The sequence below is a fragment of the Macaca mulatta genome, chromosome X (assembly GCF_049350105.2).
Source record: "Macaca mulatta isolate MMU2019108-1 chromosome X, T2T-MMU8v2.0, whole genome shotgun sequence".
NCBI classification, from domain to species: Eukaryota; Metazoa; Chordata; class Mammalia; order Primates; family Cercopithecidae; genus Macaca; species Macaca mulatta.
Genome location: NC_133426.1, coordinates 53,184,215 through 53,202,424, shown reverse-complemented (window position 1 = coordinate 53,202,424; position 18,210 = coordinate 53,184,215). Strand labels below are relative to the sequence as shown.

Genomic DNA, 18,210 nt, shown 5'->3' with positions numbered 1-18,210 from the left:
AAATGGCCACAAAATATTCCATTGAGTGGATATACTTACGGAATTCCTTTCTGTGTGGGTTTTGGCATTTATTTTATTTTTTTCTTGCTTTCTTTAGATTTGTTTGGCCAGGTTTTAGGTTTGATTTTCTCTGTGTCTTATTTTGGGAGATAGCATAGAGAGATTGTTGTTTGAGAGAAGTAAGGGACAGCAAGGTAGGCTTTTGGGAAGTGATAGTATTTGAGGAGAATTTTGAAGTATGTAATGCATGCATAGGATAAAACCTTCAAGTGACACAAGAGGTTATACAGTGAAAACTGTCTCTTTCTCACTGCTTATCCTCAGTTCCCCAGATCTCCACTGGGGCTCTCCACTGTTACCAGTTTTTTGTAGGACCTTTGTGTGAACATTCTAAGGCTACACAAGTGTGTGTATGGGGGGGGTCTATTTTTTTGTCATTTTAAACAGCTTTATTGAGATATAATTCATTTACCATACAATTCACCCCTTTAGAGTATAGAATTCAATGGCTTTTAGTATACCCATAGTGTTCAATCATCACCACAATCAATTTTAGAATATTTTTCATTGCTCCTGTCCGTTTTCACACTGCTATAAAGAACTGCCAGAATCTGGGTAATTTATAAAGAAAATAAGTTTAATTGACTCACAGTTTTGCATAGCTGTAGGGGCCTCAGGAAACTTACATGGTGGCAGGGGAAGCCGGCACGTCTTACATGATGGCAGGAGAGAGAGAGTGCGTGTGAAGAAGGAACTGTCAAACACTTATAAAACCATCAGACCTCGTGAGGATTCTCTCACTATCATGAAAACAGCATGGGATAAACTGCCCCCATGATCCAATCACCTTCCACTAGGTCCCTCCCTCGACATGTGGGGATTACAATTCAAGATGAGATTTGGGTGGGGACACAGAGCCAAATCATATCAACTCCAAAAAGAAACCCTATACCCCTTAGCCATAACCCCCCAGTGTCCCCATTCCCCATCACCAAACAACCACTAATCTACTTTCTGTCTCTGTAGATTTTCCTGTTCTGAACATTTCATATAAAAGGAATCATACAAAATGTGGCCTTCTGTGATTGACTTCTCACTAGCATGATGTTTTCAAGGTTCATACATGATGTAGCATATATCGGTATTTCCATTTCTTTAATAAAAACATAGAGACTTTATTTTTATTTTTTGTCTGTTTATTTTATGAGACAGGATCTCTCCCTGTTGCCCACGTTGGAGTGCAGTGGTGTGATCATGGCTCACTACAGCCTTGACCTCCCACCTCAGCTCCCCGAGTAGCTGGGACCACAGCCATGCACCACCACACCCAGCTAATTTTTAAATTCTCTGTAGAGACGGGATCTCCCTATGTTGCCTAGACTGGTCTCAAACTCCTAGGCTCAAGTGATCCTCCCATCTTGGCCTCCCAAAGTGATGGGATTACAGGCATGAGCCACCATGTCCAACCCTAGACTTTATTTTTTTGAACTGTTTTAGGTTTACACAAAAATTGGGTGGAAAGTGCACAGAGTTTCCATAAACACCCTCACCCTACTACAGTTTCCTCTATTATTAACATGTGATACATTTGCTAAAACTGATGAGCCAATATTGGTACGTTATTATTATTATTATTATTTGAGACAGAGTCTCACTCTGTCGCCCAGGCTGGAGTGCAGTGGTGCGATCTTGGCTCACTGCAACCTCCGCCTCCTGGGTTCAAGTGATTCTCCTGCCTCAGCCGCCTGAATAGCTGGGATTACAGGTGCGCACCACCACACCAGGCTAATTTTTGTATATTTAGCAGAGATGGGGTTTCACCATGTTGGCCAGGCCGGTTTTGAACTCCTGACCTTGTGATCCACCTGCCTTGGCCTCCCAAAGTGCTGGGATTACAGGCGTGAGCCACCGTGCCCAGCCTTGTACATTATTATTAACAAAAGTTCATAGTTTGCTTTAGGGTTCACTCTTGGTGTTGTACATTCTGTGGGTTTTGACAAATGTCTAATGTCATGTATCCACCATTACAATATCATACAGAGTAGTTCCATTGCCCTAAAAAATCCTCTGTGCTTGACTGAGCGTGGTGGCTCCTGCCTATAATCCCAGTACTTTGGGAGGCCAAGGCTGGTGGATCACGAGGTCAAGAGATTGAGACCATCCTGGCCAATATGGTGAAACCCTGTCTCTACTAAAAATACAAAAAATAGCTGGGTGTGGGAGGCTGAGGCAGGAGAATTGCTTGAACTGGGAGGTGGAGGTTGCAGTAAGCCGAGATCGCGCCACTGCACTTCAACATGGCGACAGAGCAAGACTCTGTCTCAAAAAAAAAAAAAAATTCCTCTGTGCTCTCTACCTATTCACCTTTCTCCTTCCCTCAAACCCCTGGCAACTATTGACTGACCTTTTACTTTTCCATAGTTGGCTTTTCCCGAATGTCATATAGTTGGAATCATATAGTATGTAGCCTACAGTATGAAGGAAGGATTGGTGTCCTCCACTTAGCAATATGCATTTAAGTTTCCTCCATGTCTTTTCATGGCTTGATAGCTCATTTTTTATTGCCAAATAGTATTCCATTGAATGGATGTACCACAGTGTGTTTTCTCAGTCACCTTGGTTGCTTCCAAGTTTTAGTAACTTTGAAAACAACTACTATAAACATTCATGTGCAGATTTTTATGTGGACATAAATTTTCAGGTCATTTTGGGTAAATATCAAGAAGCACGATTGCTGGATTATATGGTAAGAGTATGTTTATCTTTGTAAGGAGCTAATCCAACGTGGCTGTACTATTTTACATTCCCACTTTGCAATGAGGATTCCTGTTGCTCCACATTCCTTGTCAGCATTTGATGCTGCCAGTGTTTTGGATTTTAACCATTCTAATAGGGGTGTGGTGATATCTTATTGTTATTTTAATTCTCAATTCCCTAGTGATACATGATGTTGAGCATCTTTTCATATGCTTCTTTGCCATCATCTGTATATCTTCTTTGCTGAGGTGTCTGTTCAGATCTTTTGCCCACTTTTAAATTGGATTGTTTACATTCTTATCGTTGAGGGTTTTTTTCTTTTTAAAAAAGAACTACTGGCCGGGCGTGGTGGTTCACGTGTGTAATCCCAGCACTTTGGGGGGCTGAGGTGGGTGAATCACGAGGTCAGGAGTTCAAGACCAGCCTGGCCAACATGGTGAAACCTTGTCTCTACTAAAAATACAAAAAATTAGCTGGGCGTAGTGGTGGGCGCCTGTAATCCCAGCTACTTGGGAGGCTGAGGCAGTAGAATCACTTGAACCTAGGAGGCGGAGGTTGCAGTGAGCCAAGATCACGCCACTACACTCCAGCCCAGGAGAGAGTGCAAGACTTCATCTCAAAAAAAAAAAAAAAAAAAAAAATTATTATTGTTTTTTCTTATAGGGATGGCATTTTGCCATGTTGCCCAGGCTGGTCTTGCACTCCTGGACTCAAGCAATCTACTCACCTTGGCCTCCCAACGTGCTGGGATTACAGGCATTAGCCACCGTGTCTAGCCTTATTGTTGAGTTTTAAGAGGTAATTGTATCTTTTAGATACCAGTTCTTTATTAGATATGTGTTTTGCAGATATTTTCCCCATTCTGTGGCTCGTCTTTTCATTCTCTTAAATGTATCTTCAGTAGAGCACAGGTTTTTAATTTTAATGAAACCAAATTTATCAGTTTTTTCTTTTATGCATTGTGCATTTGGTGTTTTTTTCTTTTATGCATTAGGCATTTGGTGTTGTATCTAAAAAGTTATTGCCAGCCTGGGCAACATGGCGAGACCGCGTCTCTACTAAAAATACAGAAAATTATTTGGGCATGGTGGTGTGCACCTGTGATCCCAGATACTTGGGAGGCTGAGGTGGGAGGCTCACTTGAGCCTGGGGGGCAGAGGTTGCAGTGAGCCTGGATTGTGCCATGCACTCCAGCCTGGGTGACGGAGTGAGACCCTGTGTCAAAAAAAAAAAAAAAAAAAAATTAAAAGTCATTGCTAAAGCCAAAGTCACCTGGATTTTCTCTTATGTCACCTTCTAGGAATTTTGTATTTTTGCATATTATACTTAGGCCTATGATCCATTTTGAGTTAATATTTGCGAAAGGTGTATGGTCTGTGTCTAGATGAATGTTTTTGCATGTAGATGTCCAGTTGTTCCAGCACCATTTTGTCGAAAAGGTTATCCTTCTTCCATTGAATTGCCTTCGCTCCTTTGTCAAAAGTCGGTTATATTTGTGTGTGTCTGTTTCTGGGCTGTCTATTCTGTTCCATTGATCTATTTGTCTATTCTTTTATCAATACCACACTATCTTGATAACTGTAGCTTTATATAGTAAGTCTTGAAGTCAGGTAGTGTCAGTCTTCTGACTTTGTTTTTCTCCTTCAATATTGTGTTGGTTATTCTGGCTCCTTTGCCTTTCCAGATAAAATTTAGAATTAGTGGCCGGGCGCGGTGGCTTATGCCTGTAATCCCAGCACTTTGGGGGGATGAGGCGTGTGGATTGCTAGGTCAGGAGTTCGAGAGCAGCCTGGCCAACATGGTGAAACCCCATCTCTACTAAAAATACAAAAATTAGCTGGGCTCAGTGGCGGGAGCCTGTAATCCCAGCTACTGGGGAGGCTGAGGCAGGAAAATTGCTTGAACCCGGGAAGTGGAGGTTGCAGTGAGCCGAGATCGCATTACTGCACTCCCAGCCTGGGTGACAGAGCAAGACTCCATCTCGGAAAAAAAAAAAAATAGAATTAATTTGTTGATACCCAACAAATAACTTAGTGGGATTTTGTTTGGAATTGTGCTGAATCTATAGATCAAGTTGGCAAGAGCTAATGTCTTGATAATATTGAGTCCTCCTATCTATATACAATAAATAGCTCTCCATTTATTTATATTTTCTTTGATTTATTTCAGAGTTTTATAGTTTTCCTCATGTAGATCTTGTATATATTTTGTTAGATTTATTCCTAAATATTTCGTTTTCTTGGTGCTAATGTGATACTGTGTTTTTTATTTTAAATTCCAACTATTCATTGCTGGTATATAAGAAAGCACTTGGCCGGGCGCGGTGGCTCAAGCCTGTAATCCCAGCACTTTGGGAGGCCGAGACGGGCGGATCACGAGGTCAGGAGATCAAGACCATCCTGGCTAACACGGTGAAACCCCGTCTCTACTAAAAAATACAAAAAACTAGCCGGGCGAGGTGGCAGGCGCCTGTAGTCCTAGCTACTCGGGAGGCTGAGGCAGGAGAATGGCGTAAACTCGGGCGGCGGAGCTTGCAGTGAGCTGAGATCCGGCCACTGCACTCCAGCTTGGGCGATAGAGCGGGACTCCGTCTCAAAAAAAAAAAAAAAGAAAGCACTTGAGGATGGACACACCTGTAATCTTAGCACTTTGAGAGGCCAAGGCAGGAGGATCACTTGAGCCCAGGAGTTCAAGACCAGCCTGGGTAACATAGTGAGACCCTGTCTCTATTTTAAAAAAAAAAAAAAAAGAAGAAGGCACTTAACTTTTATATATTAACCTTGTATCCTGCAACCTTGCTATAATTGCTTATTAGTTCCAGGAGGTTTTTTTTTGGTTGTTGATTCCTTGGGATTTTAAACATAACAGTCATGTCATCTGCAAAGAGAGATTATTTTATTTATTCCATCCTAATCTGTGTACCTTTTCTTGTCATGTTGCATTAGCTAGGACTTCTAGTATGATATTAAATAGGAGGAGTGAGAGCAGACATCCATGGCTTGTTCCTGACCTTGGGGCGAAAGCTTCTAGTTTCTCACCAGTAAATATGGCACTAGCTATAGGGTTTTTGTAGATTTTTTTTTTTTTTTTTTTTGAGACAGAGTTGCACTCTTGTTGCGTAGGCTGGAGTGCAATGGCACAATCTCAGCTCACTGCAGCCTCTGCTTCCTGGGTTCAAGAGATTCTCCTGCCTCAGCCTCCCAAGCAACTGGGATTACAGGCATGCGCCACCACACCCAGCTAATTTTGTGTTTTTAGTAGAGACAGGGTTTCACCATATTGGTCAGGCTAGTCTTGAACTCCTGACCTCAGGTGATCCACCCAACTTGGCCTCCCAAAGTGCTGGGATTACAGGCATGAGCCATCACACCTGGCCTTTTTGTTTGTTTGTTTATTTTGAGGTAGAGTCTCGCTCTGTTGCCCAAGCTAGAGTGCAGTGGTGCAATTATGGCTTACTGCAACCTCAACCTGCCAGGCTCAAGCACTGCTCCCACTTCAGCCTCCTGAGTAGCTGGGACCACAGGTGCATGCCAACACCCTGGCTAATTTTTGTAGAGACTAGGTTTTGCCACATTGCCCAGGCTGGTCTCAAACTCCTGGGCTCAAGCAATTAGTCCACCTTGGCCTTCTAAAGTGCTGGGATTTTTGTTTTCTTGAGACAGATTCTTGCTCTGTCGCCAAGGCTGGAGTGCAGTGGTGTATTGTGGCTCACTGCAATCTCCGCCTCCCTGGTTCAAGTGATTCTCCTGTCTCAACCTCCTGAGTAGCTGGAATTACAGGTGCCCGCCACCACGCCTGGCTAATTTTTGTATTTTTAGTAGAGACAGGGTTTCACCATGTTGGCCAGGCTGGTCTCAAACTCCTGACCTCAAGAGATCCACCCGCCTTGGTCTCCCAAAGTGTTGGGATTACAGGCATGAGCCACCGTGCCCAGCTGTAGATGTTTTTTAGCTATGTTTTTTTCCATTAGGATTTTTTTGAATTTTTATTTTGACAATTTCAGACTTACAGAAAAGTTTCAAGAATAGTACAAAGAATTGCTGTATACTCTTCACCTAGATTTGTTAAATGTTCACATTTTACCACATTTGTTTAGCCTACTCTGTTTCTTCCTCTGTCTCACAGATGTATTCTGTTCCATTGATCTATTGATCTGTTTATGTATCTATCTATCTATATATTTATATGTGTATTCTTTATGTATATTCTTTATATATATTTATATTTTCCCCTGAACCAATTGATAGTCAGTTGCACACATGATGCCTTTTTATTCCTAAATACTTCAATGAGTATTTCCTAAAATAAGGAATTGTGTTATATAAACACTGAATAATTATTAAAAATCAGGAAATTCACATCGATAACAATACTATTATATATAGAATCTACAGACCTTATTTAGAACTCACAAATTTCCTCAACAATAGTCTTTGTAGCAAAAAAAAAAAAAAAAATCCTCTGAATAATGTGCATTTGGTTGTTATAGCTCTGTAGTCTCCTTCCATATGGAAGAGTCCCTCAGTCTTTCTCTGTGTTTCATGACACTGACATTTTTGGAGAGTGCAGGCTAGTTATTTTTGGACAGTCCCTCAATTCGAGTTTGTCTGATGCTTCCTCATAATAAGACTCAGGTTATGCATTTTGGTAGGAATCTCACAGAAGTGATGCTGTATCTCTTTCAGTGCATCATATCAGGATGCACATGGTGTCTGATTGTCCCATTAATGGCAATGCAAACTTGCATCACTTGGTTAAGGTAGTGTCCATTGGGTTTCTCTGCTGTAAAGTTACTGTAGTATCTTGTGGGGAGATGCATTGGGCTTACGTAAATATACTGTTACTCAAACTTTCACCCACTAGTTTTACCGTTCACTGACGATTCTCACCTGGAACAATTATTATGGCCGAGGTCGACAAATGTTGATTTTCAAATGCCATCTTTCTTTTGACGTGTCTTGGTTGGCTTTCCAGTATAAGGGAGCACTTTTCTTTCTCCTACGTTTATTTATTTATATCCTCATGGACTATGGTCGTCTCCTTTACTCAGTGGGTTATAACACATTAAACTATTCTTTATTTTGATGTTTAAATGTCCCATATTTGACCAGTAGGACATCTCTAATCTCCTGTGTCCTTGGACACATCTTCATCTCTCTTTGAACAATTCCTTGTTTTCTGGCACCACAAGATGCTGCAGGCCCATCTTATACTTTCCCTGCCGCAGCCCTGGAACCAGCCATTTTCCCAAGGAGCCCTGTCTCTTTTTACTAGAGAATGGCATTTAGTAACCTAGATTTGGGCACTAGGTGTTATAACTATATTTTAAGAGTTTTCTTTCTTGTTTGAAAAAAAAAAAAAAAAAGCTGAAGCCACGTTACTGACAATCAAATGCTCTTTGTTGGAAGTGTTGGGAAATAGGCCTGTAAAAGTTGTTGGGTGTTGGTGTCTTCTGAAAGCAAGTTGTACCTTGGGATGTGGTACCACAGAGATTCGGGGGAAGGAGCAGAAGTAGAGGTGACTAGCAATGAGGGTGGGCTGGAACAGTTGAAAGGATAATAATAGCTTATAATTTGCATTTAGTGAGCACTTACTGTGTGCCAGGCAGTGTGATGGGAGTTTCACAAATATTTTCTCTGATCCCTACAATAATTCTAGGAGGTGAAGTAAGGTTGACTTACTGGCTAGTAATAACTGAGCCAGGATAAGAACCCAGAGAGGGGCCGGGCACGGTGGCTCACGCCTGTAATCCCAGCACTTTGGGAGGCCGAGGCGTGCGGATCACGAGGTCAGGAGTTCGAGACCAGCCTGACCAACATGGTGAAACCCCATCTCTACTAAAAATACAAAAATTAGCCAGGTGTGGTGGCTCGCGCCTGTAATCCCAGCTCCTCAGGAGGCTGAGGCAGGAGAATCACTTGAACCCGGGAGTTGGAGGTTGCAGTGAGCCAAGATTGTGCCACTGTACTCCAGCCTGGGTGACAGAGCAACACTCCATCTCAAAAACAAACAAACAAAAAGAACCCAGAGGGGGAAGAAAATGGTGGGAGAAGCCATTGAAGGGGGAAAATGGCATATCTCTGGATTTTGGATAAATCACTCCAGTGTAATAGGTTAGGAATTTGAAGACTGAGGCTCTAGTCCCAGCTCTGCTACCCACTGATTGTGAGATCAGGGGTAGCCACGTAGCCTCTTTGAACTTTTGTTCTCTTGCCTGGCTACCTCACAGAGTTGTTAAGAGAATCAAATTAAATAATGACTCCAAAAGCAGATTTGTAAACCATAAAGTGCTACACAAATGGAGGTGGTTACTATTTATTTATTTATTTATTTATTTATTTATTTATTTTGTTTTTTAGAGACAGGGTCTCACTCTGTCCCCCAGGCTGGAGTGCAGTAGTGTGATCACAGCTCACTGCAGCCTTGAATTCCTGGGCTCAAGCAATCCTCCACTTTCACCTCCCAAGTAGCTGGGGCTACAGGTGCATGCCACCATGCCGAGATAATTTTTTTTTTTTTTTTTTTGGTAGGGACAGGATCTTGCTTTGTTGCCCAGGCTGGTCTCAAACTCCTGGGCTCAAGCCATCCTCCTGCCTCAGCCTCCCAAAGTACTAGGATTATAAGCATGAGCCACCTCACCCAGCTGGAAATGGTTATAATCTACTTAGCCTTATGAGCCTAGGGGTTTCCTCTTCCATCAGAGACCATAATTCTCTTGAAAATATAATTGATCACCGGGCATGGTGGCTCACGCCTGTAATCCCAGCACTTTGGGAGGCTGAGGCGGGCAGATCATTTGAGGTCAGAAGTTCGAGACCAGCCTGGCCAACATGGTGAAACCCTGTCTCTACTAAAAATACAAAAATTAGCTGGGCATAGTGGCGGGTGCTTGTAGTCCCAGCTACTTGGGAGGCTGAGGCAGGAGAATCGCTTGAACCTGGGAGGTGGAGGATGCAGTGAGCCGAGATCATACCACTACACTCCACCTTGGGTGACAGAGTGAGACTCCGTCTCAAAAAAAAAAAAAAAAAAGAAAAAAAGGCTGGGCGCGGTGGCTCAAGCCTGTAATCCCAGCACTTTGGGAGGCCGAGACGGGCAGATCACGAGGTCAGGAGATCGAGACCATCCTGGCTAACACGGTGAAACCCCGTCTCTACTAAAAAATACAAAAAACTAGCCGGGCGAGGTGGCGGGCGCCTGTAGTCCCAGCTACTCGGGAGGCTGAGGCAGGAGAACGGGCGTGAACCCGGGAGGCGGAGCTTGCAGTGAGCTGAGATCTGGCCACTGCACTCCAGCCTGGGCGACAGAGCGGGACTCCGTCTCAAAAAAAAAAAAAAAATTAGCTGGGCATAGTGGCGGGTGCTTGTAGTCCCAGCTACTTGGGAGGCTGAGGCAGGAGAATCGCTTGAACCTGGGAGGTGGAGGATGCAGTGAGCCGAGATCATACCACTACACTCCACCTTGGGTGACAGAGTGAGACTCCGTCTCAAAAAAAAAAAAAAAAGAAAAAAAGGCTGGGCGCGGTGGCTCAAGCCTGTAATCCCAGCACTTGGGGAGGCCGAGACGGGCGGATCACGAGGTCAGGAGATTGAGACCATCCTGGCGAACACGGTGAAACCCCGTCTCTACTAAAAAAATGCAAAAAACTAGGTGGCGGGCACCTGTAGTCCCAGCTACTCAGGAGGCTGAGGCAGGAGAGTGGCGTAAACCCGGAAGGCGGAGCTTGCAGTGAGCTGAGATCCAGCCACTGCACTCCAGCCTGGGTGACAGAGCGAGACTCCGTCTAAAAAAAAAAAAAAAAAAAAAAGAAAAGAAAATATAATTGATCTAGGTTACAGGAGAACCCCAGTGATCTGTGTCCCTTCTTTACCTCATGTGCCAGTGAATTTCAGGGACACTCCTTCAGCAAATTTTGAGTTAGTTAATGCTACCAAACCTACCATCACTTATACTTCTTAGTAACTGTGGCAGGTAACCTCTAAGATGATCCCCAATGATCCAGACTCTTGGTATTCACCCCTTTGTTATTTTTTGTTTGTTTGTTTGTTTGTTTTGTTTTGTTTTGTTTTTTGAGACAAAGTTTCGCTGTTGTTGCTCAGGCTGGAGCACAATGGCGCGATCTCGGCTCACAGCAACCTCTGCCTCCTGGGTGAATAGTGTGAACCAAGTGAGCCAAGATCGTGTCATTTCTCTCCAGCCTGGGTGACAGAGCAAGACTCTGTCTCAAAAAAAAAAAAAAAAAAAAAAAAAGACTGTGACTTCTGACCGGGTGTGGTGGCTCACACCTGTAATCCCAGCACTTTGGGAGGCTGAGGCAGGATGATCGCTTGAGCACAGGAGTTTGAAACCAGGCTGGGCAACTTAGTGAGATCCTATCTCTACAACAACAACAACAACAACAAAGAAAAAGAATAAGAGAAGAAAAGAAAAGAAAATTAGCAAGGCGTGGTGGCATACACCTGTAGTCCCAGCTACCCAAGAGGTTGAGGTGGGAGAATCACTTGAGCCCAGAAGGTTGAGGCTGCAGTGAGCTGTGATCACATCACTGCACTATAGCCTGGGCGACAGAACAAGGTCCTGTCTCAAAAAACAAAAACAATAACAACAAAAAACTATAAACTATGCTTTGTAGCTTGCTAGACTATGATTATCTCTTTTGTTGGCTTTGATGAAGCAAGCTGCCATGTTGGGGAGGTCCATGTGGCAAGGAACTGAAGAGCAGCATCCAGCCAGAAACTGAGGCTGTCAGTCTAACAGTCTTTGACGAATTGAAAATCTGCCAATAACCAGGTGATCTTGGAGGTGGCTCCTTCCTCTGTCAAGCCTTCAGATGAGACTCCAGCCCTGGATGACACCCTGATTACAGTCTTGTGAGGGACCCTGAAGCAGAGGACCTAGTTAAGCTATGTGTAGATTCCTAATCTGCAGAAACTATTAGATGAATAAATGTTGTGGCTTTCTTTTTTTCTTTTTTCTATTTTCTTTTCTTTTCTTGAGATGGGCTTTCACTCTTGTTGCCCAAACTGGTGTGCAGTGGTGTGATCTTGGCTCACTGCAACCTCCGCCTTCACAGTTCAAGTGACTCTTCTGCCTCAACCTCCCAAATAGCTGGGATTACAGGCATGCACCATCACGCTGGCTAATTCTTTTTTGTATTTAGTAGAGATGGGGTTTCATCATGTTAGTCAGGCTGGTCTCGAGCTCCTGACCTCAGATGATTCACCTGCCTCAGCCTCCCAAAGTGCTGGGATTACAGGCATGTGCCACTGCGCCCGGCCGAAATGTTGTTTTAAGCCACAAAATTTGTGGCCATTTGTTACTCAGCAATAGATAACTAATACAGTAACCATCTTTTATATAAACTCCTTTTATCATCTGCTCGCTCCCGTATTTCTTTTTATTTTTTGAGGCAGGGTCTTGCCATGTCACCCAGTTTGGAATGCAGTGGCACTATCACAGCTCACTGCAGCCTCAAACTCCAGGGCTCAAGAGATCTTCCCACTTCAGACTCCTGGGTAGCTGGGACTACAAGCATGCACTGACACAACTGGCTAATTTTTATTTTTATTTTTATTTTATTTATTTATTTATTTTTGTAGTGACAAGGTCTTGTTATGTTGCTCAGGCTGGTCTGGAACTCCTGGACTCAAGCAGTCCTCCCATCCCAGCCTCCCAGAGTGCTGGGATTGCAGGTGTGAGCCCCTGCGCCTGGCCTCACCTGTATTTCTTACACTCTGCATTTTCCCTCCCTTGAGCCAATCTTGAACTGCTTTGCTTCCTTCAAAACCTTTCTACTGTAGCTTTTGGAAATCTCACTCTATAGTTAAGAAGCTCCCCTTGGCCGGGCGTGGTGGTTCACGCCTGTAATCCCAGCACTTTGGGAGGCCGAGGTGGGTGGATCACAAGGTCAGGAGTTCGAGACCAGCCTGACCAACATGGTGAAACCCCGTCTTTACTAAAAATACAAAGATTAGCCAGGTGTGGTGGTGGGCGCTACTCAGAAGGCTGAGGCAGGAGAATCGCTTGAACCTGGGAGGCGGAGGTTGCAGTGAGCCGAGATTGAGCCACTGCACTCCCGCCTGGGTGACAGAGCTAGACTCCGTCTCAAAAAAAAAAAAAAAAAAAAAAGCTCCCCTATAGGATATATTTGGGGTTTTTGTGTTTTGTGGGGGGTTTTTGTTTTGTTTTGTTTTGTTTTTTGAGATGGAATCTCCCTCTGTCGCCCAGGCTGGAGTGCAGTGGTACGATCTCGGCTCACTGCAACCTCTGCCTCCCAGTTTAAGCGATTATCTTGCCTCCGCTTCCCAAGTAGCTGGGATTACAGGTGGCCTCCACCATGCCTGGGGAATTTTTGTATTTTCAGTAGAGACAGGGTTTCGCCATGTTGGCCAGGCTGGTCTCAAACTCCTGACCTCAGGTGATCCACCCGCCTCGGCCTCCCAAAGTGCTGGGATTACAGGCATGAGCCACTGCCCCCGGCCAGGTTTTGTATTTTTTAGAATGGGGTCTCAGTCTGTCACCCAGGCTGGAGTGCAGCAGTGCGATCATTTCTCACTGCAGTCTCCAACTTTGGGGCTCAAGCAATCCTTCCGCCTCAGCCTCTGGAGTAGCTGGGACTGCAGGTGTGATCTACCGCACCTGGCTGGATATAACATATTTGAATAAACAGGGAGACATACCTGGTTCCTGGATGGGCAAACTCATTTATTAAAATGTTAATACTCTCCAAATTAATTTATAAATTTAATGCAACCCAAATAATTTTTAGTTGATATTACATTTCTAAACTGTATCCCTTTAGAAGAGTAAACATCTAGAAATAATCAAGAAAATTCTGAAAATGATTAATGCGTACCAACTATTCTTAGCACTTATTGAAAGACATTGTGAGGCTATAGGAATTAAACAGTGATACCAGTACAAAACTGACTAGATCAGTGGAACACAATAGAAAGTTCAGAAAAAAAACTTTGCCTATGGACAGTTTAGTAATTGACAGATATTTTAATTCATTGGTGAAAATATAGATTGTATAATAAATGGTGTCGGGATAACTGGCTTGTGATTTTGGTGAAAATGAAATTGGGTCTCTATCTAATTCCTTACGCCAAAATAAATTCCAGGTGTATGAAATAAATAAATAAATAAGGCCGGGCGCCCAGCCTAATTTTTGTATTTTCTGTCGAGACAGGGTTTTGCCATGTTGCCCAGGCTAGTCTCAAACTTCTGGCCTCCCAAAGTGCTGGGATTACATGCATGACCCACCACGCTCAACCCTGTTCCCCTTCTGGGAGTCAGTCTTGCATCTTGCCCCTGGGGAGGAGGGGGCAGCTTAGTCTGCTCAGGTGCCCAGGCCATATAGCCTGGGGTGTCAGAGGAACGGGTACTTCAGGTAGGACAGATATGTGTCCCAGCCCAATGTCAGGCCATTGATGTAGGTGACTCGGAACTGGGAGTGGGGTGTACACAAAGGGAAAGTTCACCAGCGTGCAGCCGGCCACATGCACCAGTCAGCCTTGTAGAATTCCCAGAACTTGTCCTGCAGCTCCTGGCAGCTCTCTCCCAGCGTCTGGCCTTCCAGGCAGCCAAGGCCCAAGAAGTATCATATGCTCGGCATGGGAGAGGCTACCAGCTGATCCATGAGGACCTTCCTGAGGGCACTTGGGAGGCCACAGAGGCCAGACACAGGGAGTAGGCAGTCCAGACAGAGGTACCAGTAGTGCGGGAAAGGATCCACGTTGCCATCCACTGCAAACATGCTCACTGAGTGCCACCTGTGGAACATCTGGTCAGCTGGGTGTAGACCTCCCAGGACTGTCACGCAATGTCCCGGGCCACCATAAGCATACCACAGCCCAGTGTATTGATGACCAGCAGCACACAGCCATGGAACAGGGACTGTCCCATAGTCCACAGGCCATGCAGCCAGTGCCAGTAATATTTGGCACTGTTGTTACTCAGTTGTTGTCTGAGTAACATTTGGCACTGTTGAGCTCTCCCCTCCATTTGGAAGATTGGCCCTTGGTTTCTGTGACACCGCACTCTCCTGGCTTTACTCTTTACTGTTTGGCCACTACTTCTCAGTCCCTTTTGTGGGCCCCTCTTCCTCTGCCCTTTCCTTAGAATCTGGTGTTCCATAAGGCTATGTCCCAGCCTTTTTCTCATTTTTGTGGAAATAAATGAAGACTCACCAAATAAGAAAAGCAAAGCCTATTTTTTCAGCGCTTGCTATAGCAAGGGAGTCGGCCACCATCACTTTCCTATTGGCAAAGACTCAAAGGCAGGCAGAGCAGTGGGAAAGCTTTAGCATGGAGAAAAGGGAAGGCTTCAGGTGTGCCCTGACTGGAGGCTATTGGTGGGGGAAGCTGGAGGCGGCTAGCTAGAAGCGGGGTGGCCTTTGTGGTTGGTTGGGGATACATATTTGTCTTTCTCTGGTTAGTACTAAGTTGGAAGCAGGGACAAAAATTAGGGAAGCTGTTAGTTATTCATCAAGTCCTGGCCATTTGGGCCAATTTTTTTTTTTTTTTTCAGACACAGTTTCACTCTGTCACCCAGGCTGGAGTGCAGTGGTATGATCTTGGCTCCCTGCAGTCTTCGCCTCCCAGGTTCAAGTGATTCTCCTGCCTCAGCCTCTGGAGGATCTGGGATTACAGGCACATTCCACCACACCCAGCTAATTGTTGTATTATTAGTAGAGATGAGGTTTCACCATGTTGACCAGGCTGGTCTCGAACTCCTGACCTCAGGTGATCCGCCCACCTTGGCCTCCCAAAGTTCTGAGATTACAGGCGTGAGCCACCACGCCCGGCCAGGGCCAATTGTTAGAGAAATATTTGCTTAGCTTCCTGGATTGTCACTAGAGGTGGCAAGCTGGTTTCCTGCAAGTCTGACTTAAGGCAGGCTGGCTTCCTGGGCTGTTTATTATACATAAGAAGTGGGCTTCCTGGGCAGGTTACTGCAGGTTGTAGGTCAGAGTTCTGTTTTTATATACGGTCTGGCCATTGTCTATTTGTACGTTCAGGCTCTCATTCTGTGCAGTCTTGGTAGATGACCTCACCCATTCCTATAGCTTTAATAACCATCTACGTGTTGATGGTTCCCAACTTTTTCGCTCCAGCCTATATTTCTTTCCTGCACTTCATATTCATATGTCCAACTACCTCCTGGAAATCTCCCCTTGGACATTCCAGACACTTAAAATTTGGCAGGTCCAAAACTGAAGTCAATATTTTCCCCAGAAACCTGTTCCCCTTTGGGTGTTCTCTGTCTCAGTGAATGGTTCCATCATCCACTCAGCTACCTCAGCCATTAAACCCAGGCTTCCTTTCCGACCCACTCTATCAGCCATCACATACAATCCATCACTAATCATGTTGATTTTTATCTCCTAATATTCTATAAGTCGGAGATTTGACACATAGGCTCATGGATCCTGGAGGATTCCAGAGCATCCATGAACGTGCTGAATTGTAGACAAAATTTGGTATGATGATGTCTAGTGGCATTTTTCTGGGGAGAGTGTGCAGGCCATCACTTTCATCACATTCTCAGACAGGTCTGTGACTGAACAAAAGGTTTAGAACCACTTCTCTAAATGCACCCATTCCTTGTCATCCATCCTCCCACCCGACCAGATGTAGTCACTACAGAGGACTGTGTCTCCCAATAACAGCCTCTTTGCTCTCTTATAGCTGCAAATGGGGGGATCTTGCTGTGGCCATGGACAGAGGCCAGCAGTGCTGGATGCTCTGGGCCCCAGGTGTGCCAATGTGGCCTGCTCCCCTCCCCACATGCCCACAGATCACTTACTCTTTTTTCCTTTCCCCCTCTCCCCCATCTCTTTCTTCATCTTCTTTTCTCGTTCACTCATTCTCTTTCCCTTCCCCAGCTTGTCTCTTGCTTCATTAACACACTGATTGTAGGGCACTGGGATCTTTGACACACATAGCTTGAAGCCTCTTCAGACCAAGACTAGAGGCAGCATTCACCCTGCTCATTGGCTCCCACTGGCAGAGCCCTCAACACCCCTCCATAGAAGAGGAAAGGGAAGTGGGAGGGGGGCTGAGCTTGGAGGTGTGGGGCCAGTAATTAGGGAGACCTCAGCCCCAAGAATAGTGTAGTGTTAGGAGGAATATGGAGGGCAGCTCAAAGAATCATAGACCCGAAAATCCTTGATTAAAACTTAAAGTTGGGAAGACATTTTACATTCTCTAACCTGATCTTTCCCCCATCTCTTACAGATGGTCCTCGATTCCTTCTTTTTCCTCAATTCATATTTACAAGAAGATCTGTTGGCTTTACCTCAAAATATATTCCACTCTGTTCTATTGATCTCTGTGTGCATTCTTTCTTTAACACCGCGGTGATTATTATAAAGTGTATATTTGGTCCCCCCCCCTTTCCTGATATACAACTCCTAAAATCCTTTAAAATCTCCAAAGTGATGGCTTTTTATATGTTAATGAGTTGGCTGATAGCCAACAGCCCCTAGGTAGCTTCAGGACTGGGGATTGGTCCCCAAAAAGACCAAGGCAGGATTAGAGAGTTGGGACTTTCTGCCCCATTTCCCCACCTCGGGGGAGGGGGAAGGGGCCCAGAAGGTTCAGCTGATCACAATGTCAATGATTTAATCAATCATGCCTGCATAATAAAGCCTCCATAACAACCCAAAAGGCCAGAGCTTGGGGAGATTCCGGACAGCAAAACACGTGGAGGCTCCTGGAGGGTGGCATACTCGAAGAAGGCGTGAAGCACTGTGCCCCTTCCCACAGGCCTTGCCCCATGCATCTTTTCATCTATGTTCCTTGTAATATTCCTTATAATAATCCATTATCCTTTTGCTGCCTGATTGCTGCCATCATGGGTCGCATGCGTGCTCCCGGTGGCTGACATTGACTTCCGATGACGTGAAGGAGCAGATTGACAAACTGGCCAAGGGCCTGACTCCCTCACGAATCAGATAAGGATGCTAAATGCTATCTGATTCTGATAGCCGGATTCATCATTTGGCCCGATATTATAACACTAAGCGAGTCCTCCCTCTTGATTGGAAATATGAGTCATCCACAGCCTCTGCCCTGGTCACATAAATTGTCTATGTGCTCAAGCAATAAAATGATTATTTAACTAAAAAAACCCAAAATTCTAATAAATATAAGTAAGTGCCGGGCATGGTGGCTTACGCCTGTAATCCCAGCTCTTTGGGGAGCTGAGGCGGGTGGATCATGAAGTCAGGAGATTGAGACAATTCTGGCCAACATGGTGAAACCCCGTCTCTACTAAAAATAAAAAAAAAAAAAATAGCTGGGCCTGGTGGTGTATGCCTGCAGTCCCAACTACTTGGGAGGCTGAGGCAGGAGAATCACTTGAACCTGGGAGGTGGAGGTTGCAGTGAGCCGAGATTGAGCCACTGCACTCCAGCCTGGGGACAGAGCGAGACTGAAACAAACAAAC

At 44.8% G+C, this 18,210-nt stretch overlaps 1 pseudogene; it reads right to left on the bottom strand.

Moving 5' to 3' along the window:
• Positions 1–14,128: 14,128 nt before the first annotated feature.
• LOC144338516 (mpv17-like protein 2 pseudogene) lies at positions 14,129–14,736 on the bottom strand (annotated as a pseudogene).
• Between the last annotated feature and the right edge of the window lie 3,474 nt (positions 14,737–18,210).